Source organism: Mus pahari, chromosome 10 (genome assembly GCF_900095145.1).
Source record: "Mus pahari chromosome 10, PAHARI_EIJ_v1.1, whole genome shotgun sequence".
Classification (NCBI taxonomy): domain Eukaryota; kingdom Metazoa; phylum Chordata; class Mammalia; order Rodentia; family Muridae; genus Mus; species Mus pahari.
The window spans coordinates 34,133,479-34,151,405 of record NC_034599.1 but is presented as its reverse complement, the minus strand read 5'-3'; the positions used below and the strand labels follow the sequence as shown (position 1 = coordinate 34,151,405).

General features: G+C 35.5%; 1 pseudogene; it reads left to right on the top strand.

The window, feature by feature from the left end:
- The first annotated feature begins 10,964 nt into the window (after positions 1-10,964).
- LOC110328324 lies at positions 10,965-11,906 on the top strand (annotated as a pseudogene).
- Positions 11,907-17,927: the final 6,021 nt, after the last annotated feature.

Here is a 17,927-nt window from a genome sequence, read left to right as displayed (position 1 = left end):
AGAAGAGAAATGGAGTCTCCCTTGCAATATATATACTGAAACACTAGACATACAGAACTAATAAAAATATTGAGTGCCACATGAAAGACCAGATAATGTATAGAGGAAGAACCATCTGAATAAGGGCTCATTTTTTTCAATGTGATCACCTCATTAGGTGTTTTAAAGACCTTTGACTAAATCCAAAATCTCTTTATGATAAATGTAATGGAGATTCTAGGAATACAGAATATATATCCCAACATAATAAAAATGGTAAACAAGCCTGTAGCAAACATTATGCTAATGTAGAAATTCATATAAATTTACTAAAGTCATGAATAAGAAAAAGTTGTCCACTCTTCTTATTCCTGTTAAATATAGAGCATATATCTTAGCAAAAGAAATTATAATGCTGAAGAGGTAAATGATATGTAAATAAAAGAAGAAATCAAAGTATCTTTAGTGGTAGATGTTTGCTCTTAGGCACAGAAAAACCTAAAAAAATACCACCAGAAATCACATACAGCTGGAAAAATATTTATCAAAATATAAGAATATAAAATCAACACACAAGACCAGTAGACCTGTATATATAAAAAAGAAATCATGTAAATAGTACCATTCACTAGAGTGTCCAATAATAAAAATCTGTTGGAATAAATATAATAAAATGAAAAAAGTCAATGAAGACACCAAAAATTGAAGACCTCACATACACTTGAAGAATTAATGTTATGGAAATGGCACCATATCAAAAATAGTCTACAGATTCATTATAATCACTCCTTTCATCAAAACTGAAAAAAGTTAAATGTTTTCAGGAATCACAAATAACCAGGACACTCAAAATAATTATGAACAAAAGAGTGAGTATCGAAATATCAAGCATCTAGATTTCATGTTGATGTAGTGTTTTACAATGAAAGGAACTCTAAGTAAGAGTTACCATCCAGATCTTGATGGTAAGATCTTATTGTGGAAGATAACACATACTTCAATCATTTGGAGAAGTCATGTTCCAACCTGGAAGTTTCAGCCCTACTGGCTCACTTTCATAACATTTAAAGGTTCTACTCATTCTAGTACAGGAGAATGATCAACAGTTTTGCTTAGTTGTGATCCTTGCTTTTTCTAGAATGCTTTGCCCAATATTGTATTAGGGACAAAATGTTATGGGAGTAACCAATAATTTTATCTATACCATGCCCTTTTCTATAGGGTAAAACTCATTCCAGGTACCATTAACAGAGTCACAAATCCATGGCTGGGTAGATCATAAGCCACAGAGTTGAACCTACTACTAATCACAAAATTAACATAGTGATTGAGATGGAAAGATGGATTAGTTTTGTACTACTGGTATAATACCTCTGTTTATATGTACATATTACAATAGTTAAACTCATTTCTATTGAATTTATTTTTCAATTATATATTATCTATTAGATCAATTAACAATATGAAATATAAGGCCTGAAGATATGATGCATTGGTTAAGCCTCCTTCCTACAGGGCTCTGAGTAAACCCCGTAATGTAAGTGGCCTGGTGAACAGCTTTTGGAGGTCAAACTTGTCAAACACATAGTGGACTGGTGTCTCTTTGAGTGGTTTGGTATTTTCTTGCCTGCTGAAAGCAAGAGGGAATTTCTCTGAACTCTGTGAAAACCCTCTCTGTCTCTTAGAGCAAAAGAAATGTGAAGACTCTCATGTAACAGAGGTGTTTCTCAGAGTTTTTCTTGTCAGAATAGGCCACATTAAGCCTCCAACATGTTCTTATTTTGCAGTTTAAGATTGTAACCCTGCCAGTGGTTTCTTTACAAGTTTCTGTTTAGGGAGTTTTGTGGTAATGAAGGTTAAATCTTTACATTCTCGTTTTTTTTTGCTCTTTTGAAAGCAGAAATTTATACCAGGACCTGAACTTCTGGCACAAAAAATTCTCAAGTGTTTGCTTAGGATACATAATGCAAGTAAAAGAACCTCACTCCCGGGGAGACCCTTGCTCAAGTTCTAGGGTGAGACAATAGCCCAATAATTTGAGAGAAACCATTCTTGATGCAATATGCATGAGGTTTAATCAGGAAAAATCAACATGTTGAGGATGAACTCATAGGAGATTGACCCTTAAGCAGTTTTAATTGAGGGCTTTTAAAGGAAGGGGGTGGGGGAGTTCACAAAAAATGAGGAGTTGAGTAAACATTTCAGCTCATCTCTTACTGAAGAGTTACAGGCTATCTTTGGTAAACATTCTTGGTGGGGATCTGAGTAAACAACATAAGAGTAGGGATGATGAATTACAACCCATCTCCTATGGAAGGGTTACAGTCTTATGTTTGACAAACATTTTTAGTCCCTTACACAAAGAGGCACCAGGGTGAGTTTAATATGAGCCAGTTTTGGAGGTCATTGGTAACTCAGGCTGAAAGCAGAAGAACAAAGAACTCTTTGCTTGGCTTTTGTTTCTAGGGGTCTAAGAAACAAATTGAGTTGGGGTCTTACACAACCGTATTTTAATACAGTTTTATGATCCTTTAGAAATAATTTGGTTATTTCTTACTTCATCAGAGTACTTTGATAATTGCTACATGCCACAGACAAGAGACCCTTTTTGGGTCTCCTGTCTGTGTGGAACGGGTCTCTGGTGGCAGATGGGCTAGGATTTGGCAGATTGTCCAACAGACTGACTTGAGAGAGTGTGTAGAATCTGAGTGTATTTTTCTAAATCGAGCATCAAACTTTTATACAGGAGAACAAACAAGAAATGCGAGGGGAGACACATCCACACAGTTACAGTGACACAAAACAAAGGATTGTATACATCAAAAGATGGTGAGGACCAGGTTGGTGTTGTTTACCGCCAGATGTAAAGTTAGTCTATAGTTAAACATGCCAATTCCCTAGGCCAATATGCATTCCCTTTCTTCAGTAATCACTCTACAGAATAGCCCTGAGCTATTCTGGCTCCATTCTTTGTAATGTTTAATTAGTTTAACCTGTCTTTACTAGAAGTAAATTTGAATGTTAATGAATAGGTATCCTTCTCAATCAATCCTACTGAATTCAAAGTTTTCTTTGGCTTCAAGGATTTTCTAGAATTTTGGAACACTGGGAGACTCATCTATGATAAAATTCAATCTTTAAAGGCACTTATAATACTGAAAGAGAACATACACCATACAAAAGTGGGGATAAGGTTTGAATATATGGGTTATGAGAATGCCAAGTTTCCAGGAGGCTGAGTTTCCTTGAAACTCTTTGCCTCATGAGTACTTCCTTTCAAGCAGACTTCACTGGAGTGGGCATGGCAGCTATATAAATGTAACATTAATAGCATATCACAATATTAAATCCTAAGTTATTAGGGAGAAATTGTATATCTGACATTTTTAAAGATGTTTTAAATTTGATATATGGATTATGAAATATGGAAAAAGGTACTTTTAAAGGAAAAGTACAAACTTTTATATTGGAAACATAGTTTGAAAATGAAATAAGATATTTATATTTACATGGTAATTACATATTAAAATGATAAATTGCAAAGCATTTAAAAAAGATAAGTATTTTAGTGAGAAATGCCTTAAATCCCAGCACTCAAGGGGCAGGGGCAGTAGAAACTCAGAGTGCAAAGCACATCTGCTGTACAAAGTGAGTTTCAGGACATCCAGAAATGCACAAAGAAACCCTGTCTCAAGAATAAAACAAAACACAATTTAAAAAAACAAAAGATAAGTATTATAAGAGATGGCCTAATCAGCCATCATTGGGATGAGAGGCCCCTTGGACTTGCAAACTTTATATGCTCCAGTACAGGGGATGCCAGGGCCAAGAAATGGGAGGGGGTAGGTAGGGGAGCAGGGCAGGGGGACAGTACAGGGAACTTTCAGGATAGCATTTGAAATGTAAATAAAAAAATATCTAATAAAAATGTTATTTGATCATCTCAAAAAAAAAAAGAGTAAAATTTATACTGAAACATTTTTATGTGCAATTTTGTGCTTTCCAAACTCATGATGAATGCTGCATTTAACTGTTTCCATATGGCTGTCTAGAACAAAGCAGGAACTTCTAGGATGACCAAGCTAGATTCTCAGCCTTGTTGGTGTTCAGAAATGCTTCGTAGTTACAAACTCAAGATAAAAGTAATGTTCAAATGATTCTTTTCAAAAATAAATTCTTAAATTTGTGATGAACAACTTTAATACCTTTATCAGCAGTTGCAATGCATGAATTGATCCTACATTTTTATTCTAAATTCCTATATAAAGTTTTGCATATAGATACCCTGTTTCCGATAACATTTCCGATAATATTTCCAATGGACTGATATTTCATTAATAGTTTTAGGTTTTTTTCCACTGCTTTCACTCAGAAAAAGATTGACATCTGCATATAATGTCTGTGTTGAATAGTTTTATGTCAGTTGACACAAGGTAGAGTCATTTGACAGGAGGGAACCTGAAACAACATAGATATCCCTGGAACAATGAATGAATAAAGGATATGTGGTGTATTTTCTCAATGGAGTATTACTCAGCTGTCAAATACAAGGACAGAGTGAAATTTGCAGGGAAATGGATGAAAGTATGGAAGATCATCCCAAGTGAGGTAACCAAGACACAGAAAGACAAAAATGCTATGTACTCACTTATAAGTGGATATTAGCCATGAATTATAAAATTGCTACAATTCACAGATCCGGAGAAGCAAAGTAACAATCTCATCATGAATAAAAAATAGAATACACATTGTGGGTACATATTAGGAGGGTCTTCAGAGAAATGGGGTAGGGATGGGAACAGGAGGGAACAAGTTGCTGGGAGGGTGGGGGGAAAGAGTATTAGGAGAGACAACTGAAAAGGATGGGGGTAACTCTGGAATGAAGTAGTAACCAGGGAAATGAAAAGTCCAAGAACTCTATGAGGATGACCCTAGCTAATATTCCTAGCATGATGTGTATGAAGCCCATACACAGTATCTTCTCTAACCAGACAACACTTGCAGTTGAAGGTTTGGGACACCAACCCAGCTGCTGAAAACTCGACTTAAATTTGTCCTGCTTAATAGATTTCCTGGTGTATAGACTACACATAAATTGGATGACAGTAACTGATTCATGCCATGAATCTGGGCTCAACACTGGCACTGCCCGGAGGTTCAATTCCAGTTGCTGGAGACCTAGGACAGGGTAAACACAAATGCAACAAAAATCAGTGAAATGACTCTTAATGATAATCTTCTATACTCATAGATTGGTAGCTAACTCAATTGTTATCAGAGAGGCTTCACTCAGCAGCTGATGGAAACCGATTCAGAGAATCAAACATTAGGCAAAGCCCAGAGTATCCGCACAAGAAGGTGAAGAAGGAATATAGGAGCCTAGATCAGTAAAGTACTCCCCAAGAAAACCTACAGTAACAACCTTGGTTCATAAGTGTTCACAGTCTCAACTATCAATCAGGGAACATACATAGAACACACCTATACCCTCTGTCTGTATTTTACAGTTGGGTAGCTAGGTCTTCTTGTGTGAATCCTAACAATGGAAGCAGGGCACTTGTTGCTTGAATTTGGAACCCTGTCCTCCTACTGGCTTACCTCCTTCAGACTATATAGGAGAGAAGGTGTCTAGTCTTGCTGTAACTTCATATGCCATTGTTGTTGGATACCAATGGGAGGCCTGCCTTTTTCTGAAAAGAAATGAAAGAGGAGTGAACAGGAATCAAGAAGGGGGAATGATGTGGAGGGGGACTGAAAGGAATGGAGGAGAAAATCCTAGAGTCAAGAAAAAAATTCAGTAAGTAAAGAAAGAAAGTGAGTGTTAATGCATGTGAAACATCAAGTTTCATGTATAGTCATGTTTTCCAATGTAAGTTGAATATTTGTGTGTTCTTGTAACTACAGACTATATACAAAGCACGGTTATGATTTAACCCAGCCTAAATTACTCTGATCCAGTTGTGTTCTGGATTCTGCCACAGGATATGCATCATTTTCTTCAGAATATATATGAGTTAAAAATGTTCCTAAACTGTTTTTGCTATAATCTTTCCATGAAGAAAAATCATTATTAGTTTAATGATGACTAGTTATTTCATATTTAGGCCAATGCACTATTCTTGCATATATTTAAATACATGGAAAATGTAATGAAATCAGGTAATTTAGTAAAATCAGTAAGTTAGGATATGTGAACAGAGGATAGTCTCATTCCAAATAAGACATTCCCTCCTTCTGTATATAAAAGCATGCCTTCTGAAAAGGCTCAAAAGCTTAAACCTCTTTTAAAAATCATTCCTTCTCAGTTTAATTTATTGGGGTTTTCCCTCAATATGCTGCAGTTTAGTGTAATATTTAAGCAATCCCACATGCTTTATTGCTTATGCCATGGACACTTTCATAAGTGTCTCAGTTATCAGAACATCAATCAACTATAACAGCCACCAAGAAAGAAACATGAAAACCCCTGGTTCTGGAATCAAATCTAGCTTAGCTCAGCCTGCAATTATGTGGTGGATTTATGATGAATAAATGCTTAATTGTATTATTCTACTAAGTGAGGTGCTTTTAATTGCTTGAGAAAATAAGCATTGTGTTGAAGGAATTACCTCAGCACCATACAATAGCTAAATCAATATTGATTTTTAATGTCTACTTGGAATAGTTTATACCAATGTTAATGATTTAATTTTCCTTTGTGTATACTTTATAAACATTCTTTTCAAAGTACATTACATGAAGTACACAAAAATTGGCCTAATATTTCTGTTCTATTCATGAAATGGTTGTAAATATCAATGTGCCTTTTACAAACCTAGAGCATCACCAAGCATTTGTAAAATTGATGTGAAAGTGTTTGAGAGTTGGTTTTGGCAAAGGCTTTAACATGTGAGACAGGCAGTTGGCATTGTCAAGAGTCTTCCAGTCTGAGGTTAGTCTATCAGAGAGCCTGGCACATTGGAAAAGGATATTCTCATTTTGTTTTTCAAGCTTCTACTATTTTAATTTTGATGAGGAATGTAATAAACTTAAGTCTAATTGGGCTCCCAGGACAAATAATGACTAAATCATAAAAATCTCCAAGGGCGTTTGAAAGAAATTATAGAGGGGGCAATGAAGGTGTTCAAGTCTTGACAGCATGCCCATGCCATGAACATCATAGTACAAACATATCTCAGATCCTGAGTTGAAGAAACCCTGAATTCCACTAAGAACAAAGAAGATGACTTGAGTTTCCTTTATAACACAGTAGAAATTCTGATGTTGCATAAAAGAGCAAGTAGCTCCAGTTGCAGTGTTTTTGCTGGGATTGAGTAGGCCATCATCTGTGAGAGCCACTGTAAGAGCCACAGTAAGTTCAAGGTCAGGATGAACTGGTGAGACATTGTTTCAGACAACCCAGTTCCTGGGATATAGATCACCCATAGTGAACTATCTTATCAAGCTTAGACAATGAGGCTGATTATCAGTCTCATATATCATATATATATATATATGATACTTTATGATATATTCACTGAATGCATGACAGATAAAAATAGTAAGGTTCTAAATACTCAGTTATCTTTAAAATTTTTATTTTTCTAAAACATTGTTTTAATTAAGAATAGCATATATATATTATCTTAGGAACATTATTTTATGTAAGAATAAGCTATAATTTCTCTCTCATAAGCAGGTAAAAGCAGTAATCTATGTTGTGTGACATTTGGTTGTCTCATCTTTCATTTTAACCTAAATGTTATAAGTGTAAAAGATGCCCAATTGTGATTTAAATTGCATTTTTAATTGATATTATTGAATGTTTTTTAATAACTAATTGCCATTTACTTAAGAGTTTTGATGAAAATGTGTTCAAATCAGTTTCTTACTTTTCTCAAGTTAGAGATATTCCCTGAGTAATTTTTATTGAATTTAAAAATTACTTGTACTATTTCTTGGTGAAAAAAATTTTTTTACACTTTGATAAGAAAGTATCACAGAACTTTCTCTTTATTAACATTTAATTTTAATCAAGTTTAGACTTAGGTTTATAGAACTAATTTAATTTATAAATGTCTAAGACCTAAAGATTCCTGATGGCAGTATGTGTCCTGTTATAAAATGTATTACCATTAGTTATTGTGAGTATATTAACACTGTTATTTCCTTCAGTTGTCACCTCATGAACTACTAAGCTGTCAGGAAACTCAAGGAATCTCCCATTGCATTTTTTGTTTGTTTGTTTCTCTCTTCAGTCCCCTGCTGGCCTTAACTGCTTTGTATTCTTTTACTGTCTTTCATTATCTCAACATAGAAAATTTCAATTCCAGGTAATTCAGTTGGTTTTATTAGAAAATAAATCACAAATTGCAGTTGGTATATAAGTGAAACTAAGGTCATTAAATATGTTTCTGTTAATATCTAGAGGGATTGTATATTCAAAATTAGCATTTTAACAACAATATATGTATAAGAATATTTTTGTATTATTTGTTGGAATAAATCTAAAATTATTGAGTTTTTATTTTTATGTTCTATATAATTGCTCAGGTATTCCAAAACTAACATTGAAAAGAACATTCTTGGGCTAATTTCTTTGTTTAATTTGCCAAACATAAATTAGCCATACATATGAGAATCTATTTTCTAGATACTCTATTTGGACGTTTTGACATTTGTCCCTACGTTTTATGTGATACCTCTTACAGGTACCATCCCTCAGACACCCAACCCATTGACTCCCCATCCAAACACCACCCTTCACATCAATTCACAGCAACAAGGCACATTGTCAACTGAGGCCAGACAGGGAAGCAGGATCCAAAGGCAGGTAGGTAGGCAAGCAACAGATTCCGGGACAACCACTTCTCCAGTTTTGGGGGGACACATATGAAGAACAAACGATTCATCTGTTACATATGTACAGGTGGGCTAGCTCCAGCCCATATTCGCTATGTGGTAGATGGTTCAGTTTCAGGGAACCCTAAAGTATTGAAGTTACGTGGTTTTCCTGTATGGTCCCTGTGCTCTTTAGCTACCACCATCCTTTGCCCAACTATCCCACTAAGACTTCTAGAGCTCATCCAACATTTGGCAGTAGGATTCTGCATTTGATAGAACCTCACAGAGGACTATTATGCTAGGTTCTTCTCTGCAGGTACAACAGTATTATTAACAACATCAGGGATTGGTCTCAGTTTGGTCCTATTATTGGTTGCCCATTCCCTCAGTCTCTACTCTACCTTTGTTCCTGCATATCTTGGAGGCAGGACACATTTTAGGTTGAAGGTTTTGTGGGTGGGGTGATGTCCTTGTCTTTTCAATGGAGTGCTGCCTGGGTACAGAAAGCAGCTACTTCCTGATCCATTTCCCCTACCTCTAGGATTCTCAGCATCATTTGTCCCCCAAAGACCCTTTGGTGCTTCCCTCCATCCCAAGATTTAGCAAGTACTTGTGATTGCTCACCCATATATACCCTAACTCTCTACCTATTTCCATTTTCTCTTTCCTCTTCTTCCTACATCTGATCCCCACCCCAGTGTGCTCCTCTCCACATCTCTTATCCCATGAGATTCTTTCCTCTGTCCACCTCTGATATCTGTTAGTTCGCCGTGTGAGGTAGATTCAGTCATCCTCGTTTTTGCATGTCTGGATTTTAGTGTGGAAACTTGTGAATTTAATTTTCCAGGATGTCTTTAATCACTCTTAAGTAAGATGTCCAAACCAATGTCAATCTATTGATAACACATATGATGGGGTTATTTGTTAGTTGGCTAGTTTGCTTTTTGGTAAAGTTGCCACATTTTCACTGACTTTGAATTACAACCCCAAATCAAATTGTTTCCTTTGCAAAGTACATTATTAGCTGTTAGATATACCTTCAGACTTGTTTCATTTAGTAGTTTCTTAAAGAGCTGCCTTTTACCTTCTTTGTGAAGAGAGAGTGTTCATGTGTGTGTAAGAGTATATGTGGGTGCACGAATGCAAATGTGTGTGTGTGTGTGTGTGTGTGTAAATATTCGTGGAAGACATGAAATAACCTTCAACATTGTTTATTATGGGTCATTTACCTGATTATTTTTATTATTATTATTCACTTTACAATTGGATCCTGCCCCCTCCTACACCTCCATTCTTTTCTTCCAGATCCAGCCATAGTAATTCCTCCCTTAACTATACCCTAAATTTCTCCTCAAATAAATCTTTCAGTTTGTTAATATTATCGTCAGATAGTTTATATTATGTGGCTATTGAGCAAGATGTATTTGTATATAGGTGGGCTACTGATTCATGTAAATTAATCTTGTATTTTCTCATATTGCTGGCAATGTTTATCAGCTCAAGAAGAAGCATTTTGGGTCACTTATGTATGCTATAATATCATTTAAAAACAAAGTTAAATCAATCTTAATTCATTATGAACATTTACTTTGTAAAATAGTTAATACATATATTTGTTATGTAACTGAACAAGGAAACATATTTGTAAATCTTGCTTTTTTTCCCCTGGGAATATGCTTTGAAACCCTCTGATTCATAGAAGTTGAAAGGAAAACTAGAAATTTTGAAACATTAAAATACTTATTCCAAAAATTTTGTCAGTAATGGTTCCTAAATTATTATGCCTCCACTATTTTTGAGTTAGGTAAACTTCTGTTCTGAAAAAGAATTTAAAGTTGTAATTCAAATCAGCTACTTTACTTTCTCCTATGTACTTCTTAATAAATGATGTGATTTAGAGATTGTATTTAGAAATACTTGCTTCAAATGTTTGGCATATTGAAGCTAAAAATTAACAGTCCCAATGATTTCAATATTAAATAGACAGAATATTTTCAAAAAGTACAATTAACATTGAAAATCAAATACAGAAAATATACAACTACATAGTGAAGATGGTCCAGTAAGAAGTAGGCATAAAAAGTTTTAGGTGGTACATGCTTCCAAAAGAAGAACAAATGTGTTTCTCAAAAGTCTGTATCTATTCCTTTCAGAATCTGCCTGAGAGCATGGAAAAAGGCAATCACTCTACAGTGACCAAATTCTTCCTCTCTGGCTTAACAGACCAACCAGAGCTGCAGCTGCCCCTCTTCCTCCTCTTCCTTGGAATTTACCTGCTCACAGTGCTGGGGAACCTGGGCATGATCATCCTCATCCTGCTCAGCTCGCACCTGCACACACCCATGTACTTCTTCCTCAGCAGTCTGTCCTTCATTGACCTCTGCCAATCTACTGTTATTACCCCAAAAATGCTGGTGAACTTTGTGATGGAGAAGAATGAAATCTCCTACCCTGAGTGCATGATTCAACTTTATTTCTTTCTCCTTTTTGCTGTTTCAGAATGCTACATGCTGGCTGCAATGGCATATGATCGCTATGTTGCCATCTGTAGCCCCTTGCTCTACAGTATCATCATGTCCCAAAATAAGTGCCTTTCTCTTGTTTTAGGAGTTTATATTATAGGCCTAGTTTGTGCATCAGCTCATGTAGGGTGTATATTTAGGATTGATTTCTGCAAATCTGATTTGATCAACCATTATTTCTGTGACCTTATTTCTATCCTTAATCTCTCATGCTCTAATATTTTTGTGAATGAGCTCGTAATTCTAATTTTCAGTGTAATTAATACCATTTTCCCAAACCTGACTATCCTCAGTTCTTATATTTTCATTATTATCAGCATCTTACATATTAAATCCAATGAGGGAAGATCTAAAGCCTTCAGCACCTGCAGCTCCCACATCTTAGCTGTTGCTGTCTTTTATATCTCTGCTGCACTTACATATCTGAACCCATCATCTTCCCACTCTATGGGTGAAGGAAAAGTGTCTTCTATATTTTACACCATCATTGTTCCCATGGTCAACCCCCTGATCTACAGCCTGAGGAACAAGGATGTGATAATTGCTCTGAAGAAAATTATTGTATGAAGAAAATTCTTCTGATGAGTATAATGTACAAAATGCTTCATTAGCTCATAATCTAGGGCTACTACATACTATGAGTTGAATATGTTTTAATTTTGTCAGTGAGTGAGTGATTGTTCTTCATTTTATGAGATTCTATGACATTATTTCTCTTCTATGACTTTCACAATACTATTTTCCACAATATCTTACCTCATATCCTCTTCTTGGGGCTTATTGCCAAGTAACCAGAAAATGTTTACTAGTACTAGTATTGGTAATTTTTCTCCATATTTTTCTCTAATTAGGTATATGGCTTCTATTATGTTCCAAAATAGTGTTGCTTATTAAACGTTCTGTGTTTCATACATTCTTTTCTGGCTTGGTTAAAATGCATTTTACATAAATTTGACAAATTCTTCAAGAATCTGTAAGAAATTGTTCATGTTTAAATGTTAAAAGAGAAAGTTTAGAAAAATATTACTTATAGTTTATCTGAAATAAATCATGACACAAATGTGATAACATTGTTTACTTTTAATTTTATTTTTGTGGGTATGCATGTATATGCTTGTATGTTAAATTCATGTGTACATATAAGTAAATGACTGTACACATATGCATGGCAAGTTCAGAGGGAGAGTTCAGGTATTGTTCCTAAGAAGCTGTCTATCTGGTTTATAAAGACAGTACTCCCTCTTCATTGCTTACAGCCTATAGTACACGATATCCAGACAAATTCCATATCTTCCAATTCCATGATCTGTTTCCTGGTATCCTGAAAAACTTCCCTGTGTATACCTTTACAAACTTTTGAATATCCACAATAAGAATATGCAAAAAATCATTGGGTTTATTATTGTACTAAGAAACTGAAATTTGCACAACAGAATTAGAACTAAAACTTCTTCTGATATTCCAAATGCTTATCATCAGTGAGTTTGAACCTTAAGCTAATTTGGTTGCTCAAAAACCTGATACCTTCATGGGAATTACGGAGATCCCAATAACTACACAACAAAGATAGAAAAAATCTCCATACCGTGAGACACTACCAAGCTTCTACCTCCACATGTCCATGTCTCCTAGTTAAACCACAAAAGCACACAGACAAAAGATAAAAGCAAGATGTTTTATCACTATGAAAATAACATAGATTTTAAAAAGACAAATAATAAATATAGTCAATGAATTAAAATAGGATATTAATGCTGATTGTAGACCCAGAAAATAAAAATAATTAAGAAAAGAAGTGGGAGCAGATGGGTAGGGGAGCAGGAAAGGGGGAGGGTATAGGGGACTTTCAGGATAACAGTTGAAATGTAAATGAAGAAAATGTCCAATAAAAAAATTGAAAAAAAGAAAATGGGTTAAACAATGATGAAATATATTTGAATTAGTTAATATAAAATTAGAATTTCTGAAAAAAATGCAAATGGAATAAAAATGTAAACTACACAATTGAAGAAACTTAACAAAACATGTAATATTAAAATCACACCAGTGAAATGAATCAAGTTTAAGAGATATAATCAGGTACTGAAGACGAAGTACAAGTAGTTCACTCAGTCAAAGAAAATGATAAATCTAATAAAACCTAAGAACAGAGCCATAGGACACTATAAAACATGAAATCTATGGTAATAGAAGAAGAAACCCAAATAAAGGCACAGAAAATGTACTTGTCAAACTCACTAAAGGAACATTTTTCAAATCTAAGGCTGAAACTCAGGATTTTTTCTCCTCTATAGAAAGACACTGGGTATATCAATCAAACTCCAGACAGGCTTTGTGCTCAGTAATAGTTAGCCAACACAAAAGAGACTTAATTACTACTTTGCATTTTTTGTTTTATCTTAACTTTTGGGTTTCTTTGTCTGTTTGCTTTTCAGAAATAGAGGTATGGGGTGAAACCTTGAATTTCAGTGCAGTTCAGGGGGAAGAGGTATGGGAAGGAAAAAATGTGATCAGAAAAGAGTGTATGAAAAATGTTTATTTCATAATATTTTAAAAATGTAGCAGGAAATTTTAAGAGGGGAACAAGACAACCACTCCAAAGCAGATATGTGAGGAGGCAGGCACATAGAAACAAAAAACAACATTTTCTAAATTGAAGGAAGAAAATGCTTATCACAGAGCAAGAGGAATATGATCCACTAAGTAGACAGAACCAAAAAGGAGTTCCCTAGTAACATAATACTGAAACACTAAACATAAATAACTAATAAAATATTGAATGCCGCAGGAAACACCTGTAGCCTGTACATTTACAAACAAGCTTGATCATTCTCTAGAGCTCTGCTGTGCTCACTATGCTATGAAGTTGCCTACTTTACTCAGCTTTACTTACTGCCAGATAATGCTTTTCCCAGGAATTCTGGGACCTGAGATTCCTCTCCACCACCCTGTGGCTAGCACAGCTAAGCTGCCAATGACCACCTCTGCTGTGCTCTTTCTCTTCCCACCTTTGTTCTATGGATGAAAAACACCAGACAGTTCTTACACTTTAAAAGAAGACAGATAACACAACTCCTAGGTGCAGAATCTGTTGCTCTAAATTCAGCAGCTATCCTATATCAGAATTCTGATGGTGGCAGAGGCTGCCACTGTTTCCAGTTGCCCCCAGGTCTTACATGAAATTTGTTTACCATTCCCCAAAGACTAGACAAAAAAAAAAAAAAAAAAAAAAAAAAAAAAAAAAAAAAAAAAAAAAAAAAAAGGAACCTCTTTTTCTTGGTCATTTCCTCTTACTCCTGGGACCAGGAAATTCCAACTTTTCTCCTTTGCTCAGCAGTTGGTTTTCAACGTCTTTATTTACACAGTCAACAACCAAATGGGGAATCAATATCTCCCTCTACAAAGACCATATCACAAATGAAGATATGACCATTTGAACATCAGTTCATTTTTTTCCAGTGTGATCACCTCATTAGATGATTTAAAGGCTTTGAATAAATCCAAAATCACCTCACAAAAAATTCCTGGAGAATCTGGGAATGCAAAATATATATCCGAACATCATAAAAAATAATATACAAGCCTAGAGCAAACATAATGTTAAATACTAAAAATTCAAACAATTTTAGTATAATCATAAAGAAGACAAGGATGTCTACTCTCTTTAAATATAGAGCTTGTATGGACATAGGTGAGCTGTAAATAGAAGAAGAAATCAAGGTATCCTTAGTGGTAGATGATATGATCCTAGACATAGAAGAACCTAAGACACTACCAAAAAATATGTACAGCAGATAAAGTATTTAGCAAAGTATAGTAATATAAAGTCAACACATATAGACCAGCCGGCTCCTATATACAAAAGTAAAACAAAACATGAAAAAATACCATTCACAATAATGTTCAATGGTTAAATATTTTGGAATAAATTTAAGGAAATGAAGGATATGTTCAGTACAGCTTTATAACAAAAGTGAAAAGAAAAAAGTCAAAGAAAATACCAAGGGCTTAAGACCCCCTACATTGATGTGATAATATTATAGAAATGGAAGCCTATCAGAAATAGTCTACAAAGGCAATACATTCTCTCCCTTCAGTAAAAATGAAAATAAATAGTGTTAAAGGTTACCAGAAATCTTAAATAACCAGGAAACCCAAAGCGATTTTGAGCAATAAGTGGTGCCAGATGGTGCAAGCACCAGCTTTCCCGATGTAAATTTGGTTATAGTGTTTTATAAAAGCTATAGGAACCCTAACTAAGAGTTACCATCCAATCTTGATGGTAAGACTTTATTAGTGAGATACCATGTACTTGACTCATACAGTATAGACAACTCATGTCAGAACCAACTTCTAAGTGCCATCACTGCTGGCTAGCTTTCATCATACAGACATGTACTTTTCATTCTATTAGAGGAGAAAAACCAGTAATCCTGCTTAGTTGTGATCCTTGATTTCCATAGATGGCTTTGTTCAATGTTATAGTAATGACAAAAATATTATGGAAGTAACAATAATATTTAGTTCTATGCCCTTATCTCCAAGATGGAAGTCATTCCCAGTACTACTAACTGAATCACAAACACATGGCTGGGTAAGTCATTAGCCATAGAGTTGAACCTACTACTAATCAAAAAAAAAAAAAAAAAAATTAACATAGTGTTGGATATAAAAAATGGATTAGTCTAGTATTATTGTTGTAAATTCTTTGTTTATACATACATACAATGATAGTTACATTCATTGCTGTTACAATTATTTTTAAAATAGATATTACCTGTTAGACCAATTAAGAATATAAAATATGGGGCTGGAGAGATGGTATAGTGAGTAAGTTTGCTTACTGCACTGCTCCGAGTAAACTGAGAAAAGGCCAAATTGATTTCCCACGTGGTTGTACAAGTTTGCACTCCCACCAGCATTGGAGGAGTGTTCCCCTTGCTCAACATTCTCAAGAGCAGGTGCTATCTCTAGAGGTTTCCATCTTAGCCATTCTGATTGTTGTACCAAGGAATCATACTGTTGCTTTGATTTGCAATTCTCTGGTGACTAATTACTTTGAACATTTCTTTAAGTGCTTCTCAGCCATTTGAGATTTTTCTTTTGAGAATTCTCTCTTTAGTTTTCTACCCCATTTTTAATTGGGATGTTTGGATTGTTGGTGTCTAATTTCTTTAGTTCATTGTAAATTTTGGATATTAGACCTCTGTCAAATGTAGGGTTGGTGAAGACAATTTCCCAGACTGTGGGCTGATGATTTGTCCTAATGACAGTTTCCTTGCCCTATAAAAGCTTTTCGGTTTCATGAGGTCCCAGTTATCAGTTGTTGATTTTAGTGCCTGAGCCATTGGTGCTCTGTTCAGGAAATTGTCTCCTGTAGCGATGCTTTCAAGAATATTTCCCACATGTTTTTAATGAGATTTATTTTATCCAGAAAACCAAGTTAAACAAGAAGAAAAGCCTAAGTGAGGGACTTGAATCTTCATTAGATGGGGGAAGAAAATTGTCATAAGAGGCAGATGGAGAGAGGGAACAATGGTGGAGGAGGATGGGAGGGGGATGGAATATTCAGGATCAGGTGTAGAGAAAGAAATGAGAGATGGCTAGATGGCCATGAAAATGAATGGAAATCTCCAACTTATGGTAATGAGGTGGTGAAGGGCATCTCCAGAAATAGAGAGGGACCTGGGAAAAGGGAAGCACACAAGACTCAATAGGGGTGACCTTAGCTGTGATTCACTACATTGAGGATATGGAAGATGAAGAGGTCACCTACTCTAGCCAGACAGAAACCCCAGTGCATTGATAGAGACACCAACCTACCCACAAATTTTTGAACTCAAGATTTATCCTGTCAACAAGAAATACAGGACTGGTGACAAAGAAGAGACTGAGGGAACAGCAAACCAATAATTGCACCAACTTGACACCTGTTCCCTGTGCAAAAACCTATTACTTACATTATTTTTTCCAATTTTTATTAGGTATTTACTTCATTTACTTTTCAAATGCTGTCCCCAAAGTCCATATACCCTCCCCCACTCCACTACCCACCCACTCCCCCTTCTTTGCCCTGGTGTTCCCTTGTAATGGGACATATAAAGTTTGCAAGACCAGGGGCCTCTCTTCCCAATGATGTCCAATTAGGCCATCTTCTNCTACATACGCAGCTAGAGACATGAGCTCAGGGGGTGCTGCTTAGTTCATATTGTTGTTCCACCTATAGGGTTGCAGAAACCTTAAGCTCCTTGGGTACTTTCTCTAGCTCCTCCATTTGGGGCCATGTGCTCGACCCAATAACTGACTGTGAGCATCTACTTCTGTATTTACCAGGCACTGGCATAGCCTCACAAGAGATAGCTATATCAGGGTACTTTCAGCAAAATCTTGCTGGTGTATGCAAAAGTGTCTGCATTTGGTGTCTGATTATGGGATGGACCCCTGGGGGGCAGTTTTTAGATGGTCCATCCTTTTGTCTCAGCTCCAAACTTTGTCTGTGTAACCCCTTCCATGAGAGATTTGTTCCCAGTTCGAAGAAGGGGCAAAGTCTCCACATTTTGGTCTTCCTTCTTCTTGAGTTTAATGTGTTTTACAAATTGTATC